The following is a 9,060-nucleotide window of genomic DNA, read 5'->3' on the forward strand; positions in this document are numbered from 1 at the left end:
TTGTGTTAGTAAGGCAGGACCTGATCTATAAGACTGGATTGTGTCCTGAGGCAATCTCTTGAGATATAAAAGACAGAAGTGAGCAGTGAGACGGGAACCTCATACCATAAGAAAGCAGTGGTGGGAGCAGAGCGCGTCCTTTGGACCGGGGTCCCTGCGCCAAGAAGCTCCTAGTCCGGGGGAACACTGAAGAGAAGAAGGCCAACAGAGAGAGAAAGGCTTCCCCTGGAGCTGACACCCTGAATTTGGACTTTTAGCCTACTTTACTGTGAGGAAATAAACTTCTCTTCGTTAAAACCATCCACTTGTGGTGTTTCTGTTATAGCAGCACTAGATGACTAAGACACTATCCTTACTCAGCCTTGGGTTTCCTATCACCAACTTTCCTGTCCCCTTCTGCCTTCTAGTCCTTGTCCCTGTACTGCTGTGCCTCATTAGTCCCGTTTTGTTTTATGGGGCTGTCCAATACCCAGCTGAATGGTGAACTCTAGTTTGTATCTCTTAATTAAAGAGAAGGACTCCCCAGAGTCTGTGCCGCCCGCTATTCTGTGATCTTGTCTACTGCAGGGCGGGCAGCCCAGAAGGGCCGTCAGGGTGAGGGGAGCTGGACCCAGTCGGGAGCGGGGTCCAATAATGCTCTCTCTCGAAGGATGAGCACTTCCCGGGTGGACAGTTTCCAGAGCAGCACTGGCAGCTGGCACAGGCAATGCCCGAGTGCCGTCCACGCCCTTCTTCACCAGACTGCACACCTGCTGTGGCCCCATGAGGCCAAGTGCTCTGGTGGCCCTCTGGGGAGGGTGCACAGTGTGACAGAGCTGCAGGGCAAGGATTTCTGGATACTCTTGAGTCACAGTGTCCACAACAGTCCAGAGTGGGCGTCCCCTTGGTACGAGTTCTCAGAAGTGCTGATGAGACTGCCCTGAAATGATCTCAGGAGGACACAGTGGACTGTTCTGCACACTGGGGTTGCAGTAGATGCCGTTCCCCTGAGGAAACAGCACAACCAGGAACAGTTGACAGTGCCCTCTAAGCACCTGCTGCACACCTGCCTGCCCAGCCCACCCCACATCCATAAGTATTTCAGTTTTGGAATTACGGGTAACTTTTACTTCTTTTGTGTTTTTCTATAATGCCTAAGTTTTCTAAAAAGGACTCCTTACTCATATGGTTAAAAAAAATTAAAAGTAATTTTAAAGGTAAGACTGTGAGTTATCGATGAGCATCTGATCGGAGTGGGTGTCTGCGAACGAGAAAGGTACCCACACTGACCCGTCTCTCTCTCCCCATGCAGCCCTAGGCCCACGCCAGTGTCCTGCTGACCCCTGCCTTGATCCTGAAGCACACGGCAGCCCACAGTGTCTGGCTCCATCTCAGTGTTCTCCGCAGGCAGGATGGACACCCCTGGGCAGGTCACCGACAGCCAGTGCGCTTCCCACACAGAAACCCCCAGGCAAGTGGTCCAGCTTCTAGGTCCTTAGCCCTCAAGGGAAGGCACCTCTGGGTCCTGGGGCTGCTACTGTCTGACAGGTCACCTGGCCCCTCCATCTCAACCCTGGGCCTTCCTGACTTCGCAGATAGGACTTTCTTTCCCAGTCTGGGACCTATATTGCTGGGTTGTACAGCACATGGAATTTCTTTTATTGGCCCCATGGTGCTTTGAACAGAGTTTGGAGAATCCATTGTGGTGTAACCAACTCCCAAACTTGGTGTAAAACAACCACCTCTAATCATCATTATTATCTCTTGTGGTTCTGGGAATTGACTGGGTTCAGCTGGGCGGTTTCTCTCAGGGTTTCTCCAGTGGCCAGACAGTGGCTGGACTCACTTCAAAGACTCCCTCACTCAGACTCACAAGTCTGGTAGTTGCTGCTGGCCGTCAGCTGGGACTTCACGGGGACTGTCAGCTGGAAGACTGGCATAGGGTCTCGCCACGGGGCCAGGGCTTTCTCACAGCATGCCAGATGGGTTCCCAGGGCAGGAGTCCCGAGAACGAGCACCAGGTGGGACTGTATCACCTCTGTGACCTGCCTCGGATGTCACAGTGCCTCCCTTCCGCTGACTCTGTGGTTGAGGCAACTCAGTGAAGCTGGTCCGTATTCAACGGGAGGGAACTAGAACCCCGTCTTGATGGGGGATGGTCAAAGGACATGTGGACAGTTCCACTCAAAAGATATCTGTTGAGTGCCAGTGGCCATGGGGCCCCCCAGTGAGCCAGACAAAGTTGTTCCCTGCCGTCTTGGAGCTTCTATCTGCAAGAAGTCTCAGAAAGGCACAGTACAGGAAGTTGCGGTATTTTTACTGGAGGACTCCCAATGATGCTCCTGGAGGAGGTGATGCAGGGCGGCAGGTGAGGCTCGGGTGGCAGGGGCGGGCTCGGGTCCTACAGGACTGGCCTACCTGTGTCACTCACTCACTGAGCCTAGCAGAGAGTCCAGCACCAGGTACAGCAGCATTCACCATCTGCTGACCGCTGGCTGGTTGAGGGTTGGGGCTCAATACACAGTGCCTGATGCCCTAGACGTTGGGGTTTATTTCATTTATGTATGCTCTTTATGGGCCCCAGAGGGCTCTTTCAGGAGGCATGGAGTCCGCTCCCTCACCCGCTCTGTGTGTACAGCCTGTGATAATGTGGGGTGTAGCCCTGGGCTACAGCTGGCCCCGGAGCAGACGCAACTCCCTGGGGCTCACGCAACTCAGTCCATGCAGCCCAGGGCTCCTTACGGGAAGGAAGTGAATGGCCAGGAGAGAACAGTGCAGACACCTGCCTGTGCATCCGGCATGGGGACATGGCTCCCAGCCCTGTCTGTGTCAGAATGTCAGGAGCCCAGGCTAGGGGCTCAGTGAGAGTACTGGGGACTGGGCCCAGTTTCTGTGTCAGTTCACTCGGGCCACAGGGCCAGGGGCTTGGCCTCACTGAGCCTCTGTGTCCTCATCTGAAACATGGAGCAGCATTACCTACCTCGGGTGCTTGTGAGTGAGCAAACATTTGGAAAGTACTGGCGCAGTTCCTGGGACATTGTGTGTGCAGGTATGTGCACGTGTGTGATTGCATGTGTGTCTGTGTGTGCATGTAGGTGTGTGTGAGTGTGCATGCAGGTGGGTATATGTGTGTGCATGTGTGCATGTGTGCATGTGTGTGTCAATGCATGTGTGAGTACGTCAGTGCACATGTATGTATGCATGTATGTGTGCACATGCATATTAACATGTGCGTGAGTGCGTGTGTACACGTGTGTAGGTGCACAAGTGTGAGGGTGTGCACACATGTGTGTGTCACGTCCTCCCAGGAGGGATGCTTCAGGTGAAGCCTTTGGCCAGAAGAAGGGGCTACTCTGTTGAGTTGCCCTCCCCTGGATGAAATATCCTCCACCTGGTCCTGTTTCTGCTGTCTTTTCTTTTTTTGTTAACTTTTTAATTTTAAAACCATAAATACTCTTTGTAAAAAGTCATCCAGCAGAACAGAAGGGGATGAAGTGAAAACTGAAAGTGCCCTCCCTCAAGTCCCTGCTCTGTGCTGCTCTGGGATAACCACCTCTGAGAAAGGTCTCTCATGTCCCTGCAGTGTTTCTCAAGCATACGGAAGCACACACTTATGTAGATGATGATTCCTTTTCTTCTTTACTCAAATGAAACCCAGCTGTTTGCAATGTGCTTTTTTCATGTTCACCCAGCAGCACCCATGTTCCTCCTCCCCCGCCTACCCTGCAGGTTCTCACATGGAGCCGGTTACTCTTGGAATTGGGCTGGTTGGCCAGAGACCAGGCTCTGCAGCTCTCAGACTCCACCGGCTGTCCCTGAGACCTCATGTGCTATTCCAGTCTCTGTGCTGTCGTGAATCTTGCTGAATCAATCGCTCCTCGTTTTCCTCTTCAAAGCAGGCTCTGTGAGTCAGCATGATGTGGGAGGTCCCGTGGTCACAGTGCGGTGTGGGAGGCCCTGTGGTCATGGCACAAAGTAGGAAATCCCATGGTCACGGTGTGGGAAGTCCTGTGATCATGGTGCAGGAGGTCCCATGGTCAGCATGGCATGGGAGGAAATTCCATGGTCACTCTATGGTAGATCCCATGGTCACAGCATGGCGTAGGAAGTTCTGTGGTCACGGTGCGGGAGGTCCCGTGGTCCTGGTGCGGGAGGTTTCATTGTCACAGTGTGGGAGGTCCCGTGGTTCTGGTGTAGGAGGTCCCGAGGTCATGGTGCGTGAGGTTCTGTAGGCATGGTGCCATGTGGGAGGTCACATCTTTGGTCCTCCCTGGGCCCTGGGAGTCCATTTAAGCTGAAGGGGCCATGGCCTAGAGAGCCGAGGAGCCATGGGTAGGTCATAGACTCCTGGGGCCAGGGCGGGGGTTTGACCCCAGGAAGTCAGGCTGCAGAGGCAGCCCTGCAGCTGCAGCATCCATGTCTGTACACTGTGCAACACCCTTTCTTGGGGGCTGTCTCTCCTGGCAGACATGTGCCACATCTCTGTTTAGCTCAGCATGGGGAGGGACAGACACTGACCAATGGCTGATGTCCCCACTGCCCACCTCATGGCAGCTGGTGAGCAGATCACTCTGGGATGACACCGAGAGGCCAGCAGGCACAGACCAGAGCCTAAACCTCCCTTTCTGAAGTGGGAACATGGTGAAATAACAAACCTCCACATAGTTCCTGTTACGGATTGAATTGTGTCCCCCAAAAATGCGTGTCAACTTGGCTAGTGCATGATTTCCAGTGTTGTGGGATTGTCCACAATTTTGTCATCTGATGTGATTTTCCTATATTGTAAATTCTGTCTCTGTGATGTTGATGAGATGGGATTAGCAGCAGTTATGTTAATGAGGCAGAACTCAGTCTACAAGATAGGATTGTATCTTGAGTCAATCTCTTCCGAGATATAAAAGAGAGAAGCAAGTAGAGAGAGAGGGGGACCTCATACCACCAAGAAAGCGGCACAGGGAACAGAGCATGTCCTTTGGATCTGGGGTCCCTGCCCTGAGAAGCTCCTAAACCAGGAGAAGATTGATGACAAGGACCTTCCAGAGCGGATAGAGAGAGAAAGCCTTCCCCTGGAGCTGATGCCCTGAATTTGGACTTTTAGCCTACTAGGCTGTGAGAGAATAAACTTCTGTTTGTTGAAGGTATCCACTTGTGGTATTTCTGTTATAGCAGCACTGGATAACTAAGACAGTGCCCCCAGAGAAATACAAAGGACCCAGGAGCATATTCAGAACATCTTGTCACATGGGAGGATTGTTGTAAGGCTGCACACGCATTGTAAGACTGCCCACGATTTGTAGTCCTGGTTTCATTACTCACCTGAGCATAGGAGAAAGGCTGAAGGGACAGCACCCCAATGTTAACAGTATTTCTCTCTCACAAATCAAAAGGATGAGAATGCCAAGGAAACGTAGGCTTATGGAAAAAGCACAGAACGGTGTGGCCTTTGCATGTCCTCACTGTGACCTGTCCGGGCCCCGGGCCCCTCAACTCTAGGGGGGATTGAAATAAGCCCAGGACTTTCCCTGCCTGGTGGCTGTGGTCCTTGTCAGTGGGATGAGAGTGAGTGCCTCGTAAGTGGACAGCAGGATAGGACAGGCACAGCCTGGTGCTGGCCTATGAAAGGCAAGCGGTTTGGGTGTGCTGAGTGAGTGAGTTCCGCTGGCTGCATCCCACAGTGTTGGTGGGGTGATCTCAGCTGCTCCACATTCAGCACCTTCCACTGCCTGGTTTACTCCCCCCTGTGGAGGACCTCTCTCATGCCGTTACAGCTGAGGCATAGGCGCCACTGAGTGGAGACAGAGTCTGACAGCCTCTGAGCTGCTACATCCATCCATGCCCAAGCCAGAGTCAGGAAGGGCAACCCTGGGTGGCTGGGGCTTCTCTGCCTCTCCTTTTCTGGCTCCTTGGCCAGAGCGATAGGATGAGATGTCCACCTGGCAGAGACGGGGTACACAGTCAGGGAGCCTGGGGAGTTAGACCTGGGATTTGGGGACCCGGCATTTGCAACAGTGAAGCTGAAGAGTGAGCACCGTTAGTCTTGCTCATCTGACCAGCACCATGCTCTTCACAGAAACCCTTCAGAGATGAGATGGTCTTGGTTTCAAGGACCTCCAGAGACTACAGCTTACCCTTATCCTCCAGACTAGGACACAGATGACCCTGATACTGCCTGAGTCTTCTCTGGCAAGGCCCTTCTTCACACCTGTCCTCACCTTTCTCCACATGGTCTTATCACCCCTTTTGTAATAAGGGACATGACCCTTAGGGGATGTAAGGAACTTGCCAAGTTGGCACATGGGCTGAGGTGAGATTTTTTAAAACAGCTTTATTGAGATGTAACTGACATACTACAAAACTGCCTATATTTAAAGTAAACAATTTGATCAGTTTTGACACGTATATATAACCATGAAATCATCACCACAATCAAGATAACGAACGTATCCATCACCCCAAGAGTTTCCTTGGACCCCTTTGCAATCCCTTACTCCCACCTCTCCCCACCTACCTCTCCAGGCAACCGCTGATCTGCTTTTGAGCCCTACATATTACTTCAAATTTCTTAGCGTTTTATATAAATGGAAAAATACGGTAGTGCCCTTTTTCTGTCTGACTACTTTCCCTTGACATAATTAGTTTTAGATACATCCATGTTGTTGGGAAGTATTCCCTCCTTTTCAATTTTCTTTATTATTATTATTTTTTATTGTGCTTTAAGTGAAAGTTTATAATTCAAGTTAGTCTCTCATACAAGAATTTATACATACGTTGTTATGTGACCCTAGGTGCTCTCCTTATACTGTGACAGCACACTCCTCCTTTCCACCCCGGATTTCCCATGTCCATTCAACCAACTCCTGACTCTCTCTGGCTTCTCATCTTGCCTCCGGACAGGAGCTGCCCATTTAGTCTCATGTATCTACTTGAGCTAAGAAGCACTCTCTTCACAAGTATCATTTTATGTTCCATAGTCCAGTCTAATCTTCGTCTGAAGAGTTGGCTTCGGGAATGGTTTCAGTTTTGGGCTAACAGAGAGTCTGGGGGCCGTGTCTTCTGGGGTCCCTCCAGTCTCAGTCAGACCATTAAGTCTGGTCTTTTTACTAGAATTTGAGTTCTGCACCCTACTTTTCTCCTGCTCCATCAGAGACTCTGTTTTGTTCCCTGTCAGGGCAGTCATTGGTGGCATCCGGGCACCATCTAGTTCTTCTTGTCTCAGGCTGATGAAGTTTCTGGTTTATGTGGCCCTTTTTGTCTCTTGGGATAATACTTCCCTTGTGTCTTTGGTGTTCTTCATTCTCCTTTGCTCCAGGTGGTTGGGACAAATGGATGCATCTTAGTTGGCCGCTTGCTAGCTTTTAAGACCCCAGACGCCGCTCACCAAAGTGGGATGCAGAACAATTTCTTAATAAATTTTGCTATGTGAATTGACCTAGATGTCCCCTGAAAGCATGCTTCCCAGACTCCTACCCCTGCTACTCTGTCCCTCGAAGTGTTTGGTTGTATTCAGGAAACTTCTTAGCTTTTGGTTTAGTCCAGTTGCGCTGACTTCCCCTGTATTGTGTGTTGTCCTTCCCTTCACCTAAGATAAATTGTGTCTACTATCTAGCTAGTGAATACCCCTCCCTCCCCACCCTCGTAACCATCAAAGAACGTTTTCTTCTGTGTTTAAACCTTTTCTTCAGTTCTTATAATAGTGGTCTTATACAATGTTTGTCCTTTTGCGACTGACTAAATTCACTCAACATGATGCCTTCCAGATTCCTCTACGTTATAAGATGTTTCATGGATTCATTGTTGTTCTTTATCGATATGTAGTATTCCATTGTATGAATATACCATAATTTTTTTATCCATTCGTCCGCTGATGGGCACCTAGGTTGTTTACAACTTTTTGCTATCGTGAATAGTGCTGCAGTGAACAAGGGTGTGCATATATCTATTCGTGTGACGGCTCTTATTTCTCTAGGATATATTCCAAGGAGCAGGACTGCTGGATCCCATGGTACTTCTATTTCTAGCTTTTTAAGGAAGTGCCAAATTGATTTCCAAAGTGGTTGTACCATTTTATATTCTTACCAGCAGTGTGTAAGTGTTCCAGTGTCTCCATAACCTCTCCAACAATTATTATTTTGTGTTTTTTGAGTTAATGCTAGACTTGTTGGGATGAGATGGTATCTCATTGTAGTTTTGGTTTGCATTTCTCTAATGGCTAATGATCGTGAGCATTTCCTCATGTGTCTGTTAGCCATCTGAATGTCTTCTTTGATGAAGTGCCTGTTCATATCCTTTGCCCATTTTTCGATTGGGTTATTTGACTTTTTGTTGTTGAAGTTCTGCAGTATCTTGTAGATTTTAGAGATTAGATGCTGATTGGATTTGTCATAGCCAAATTTTTTTTCCCAGTCTTTTTACTGTAGGTTGTCTTTTTATTCTTTTGATGAAGTCTTTTGATGAGCTTAAGTGTTTGATTTTTAGGAGTTCCCAGTTATCAAGTTTCTCTTCTGGTGTTTGTGCATTGTTAGTTATGTTTTGTATTCTGTTTATGCCATGTATTAGGGGTCTTAGAGTTGTCCCTATTTTTTCTTCCATGATCTTTATTTTTTTAGATTTTATATTTAGGTCTTTGATCCATTCTGAGTTTGTTTTTGTGCATGGTGTGAGGTTTGGGTCTTGTTGCATTTTTTTGCAGTTGGATATCCAGTTACGCCAGAATTGTTTGTTACAGAGACTGTCTTTTCCCCCAGTCAATGGACTTTGGGCCTTTGTCAAATATTGGCTGCTCATAGGTGGGTGAATTTATGCCTGGATTCTCAATTCTGTTCCACTGCTCTAAGTATCTGTTGTACCAGTACCAGGCTGTTTTGACCACTGTGGTGGTATAATAGGTTCTAAAATCAGGTAGCGTGAGGCCTCCCACTTTGTTCTTCTTCTTCAGTAATGCTTTACTTATCCGGGGCCTCTTCCCTTTCCATATGAAGTTGGTGATTTGTTTCTCCATCTCCTTAAAAAAAGGCCATTGGAATTTGGATCGGGATTGCACAGTATCTGTATAGATTGCTTTGGGTAGAATTGACGTTTTCA

At 49.0% G+C, this 9,060-nt stretch overlaps 1 protein-coding gene across 2 annotated transcripts in view; it reads left to right on the forward strand.

The window, feature by feature from the left end:
* Positions 1 to 9,060, forward strand: part of FGD3 (FYVE, RhoGEF and PH domain containing 3) — an 88,828-nt gene that overhangs the window by 9,152 nt on the left and 70,616 nt on the right. The window contains exon 2 of one of the 2 annotated variants that reach the window (XM_023738610.1): positions 1,292 to 3,883. The gene's annotated coding sequence lies outside the window, so the exon portion shown is untranslated. The remainder of the gene's footprint in view (positions 1 to 1,291; positions 3,884 to 9,060) is intronic. The other variant, XM_023738611.1, reaches the window with a different exon arrangement.

Source organism: Trichechus manatus, unplaced genomic scaffold (genome assembly GCF_000243295.1).
Source record: "Trichechus manatus latirostris isolate Lorelei unplaced genomic scaffold, TriManLat1.0 scaffold00120, whole genome shotgun sequence".
Lineage (NCBI taxonomy): Eukaryota > Metazoa > Chordata > Mammalia > Sirenia > Trichechidae > Trichechus > Trichechus manatus.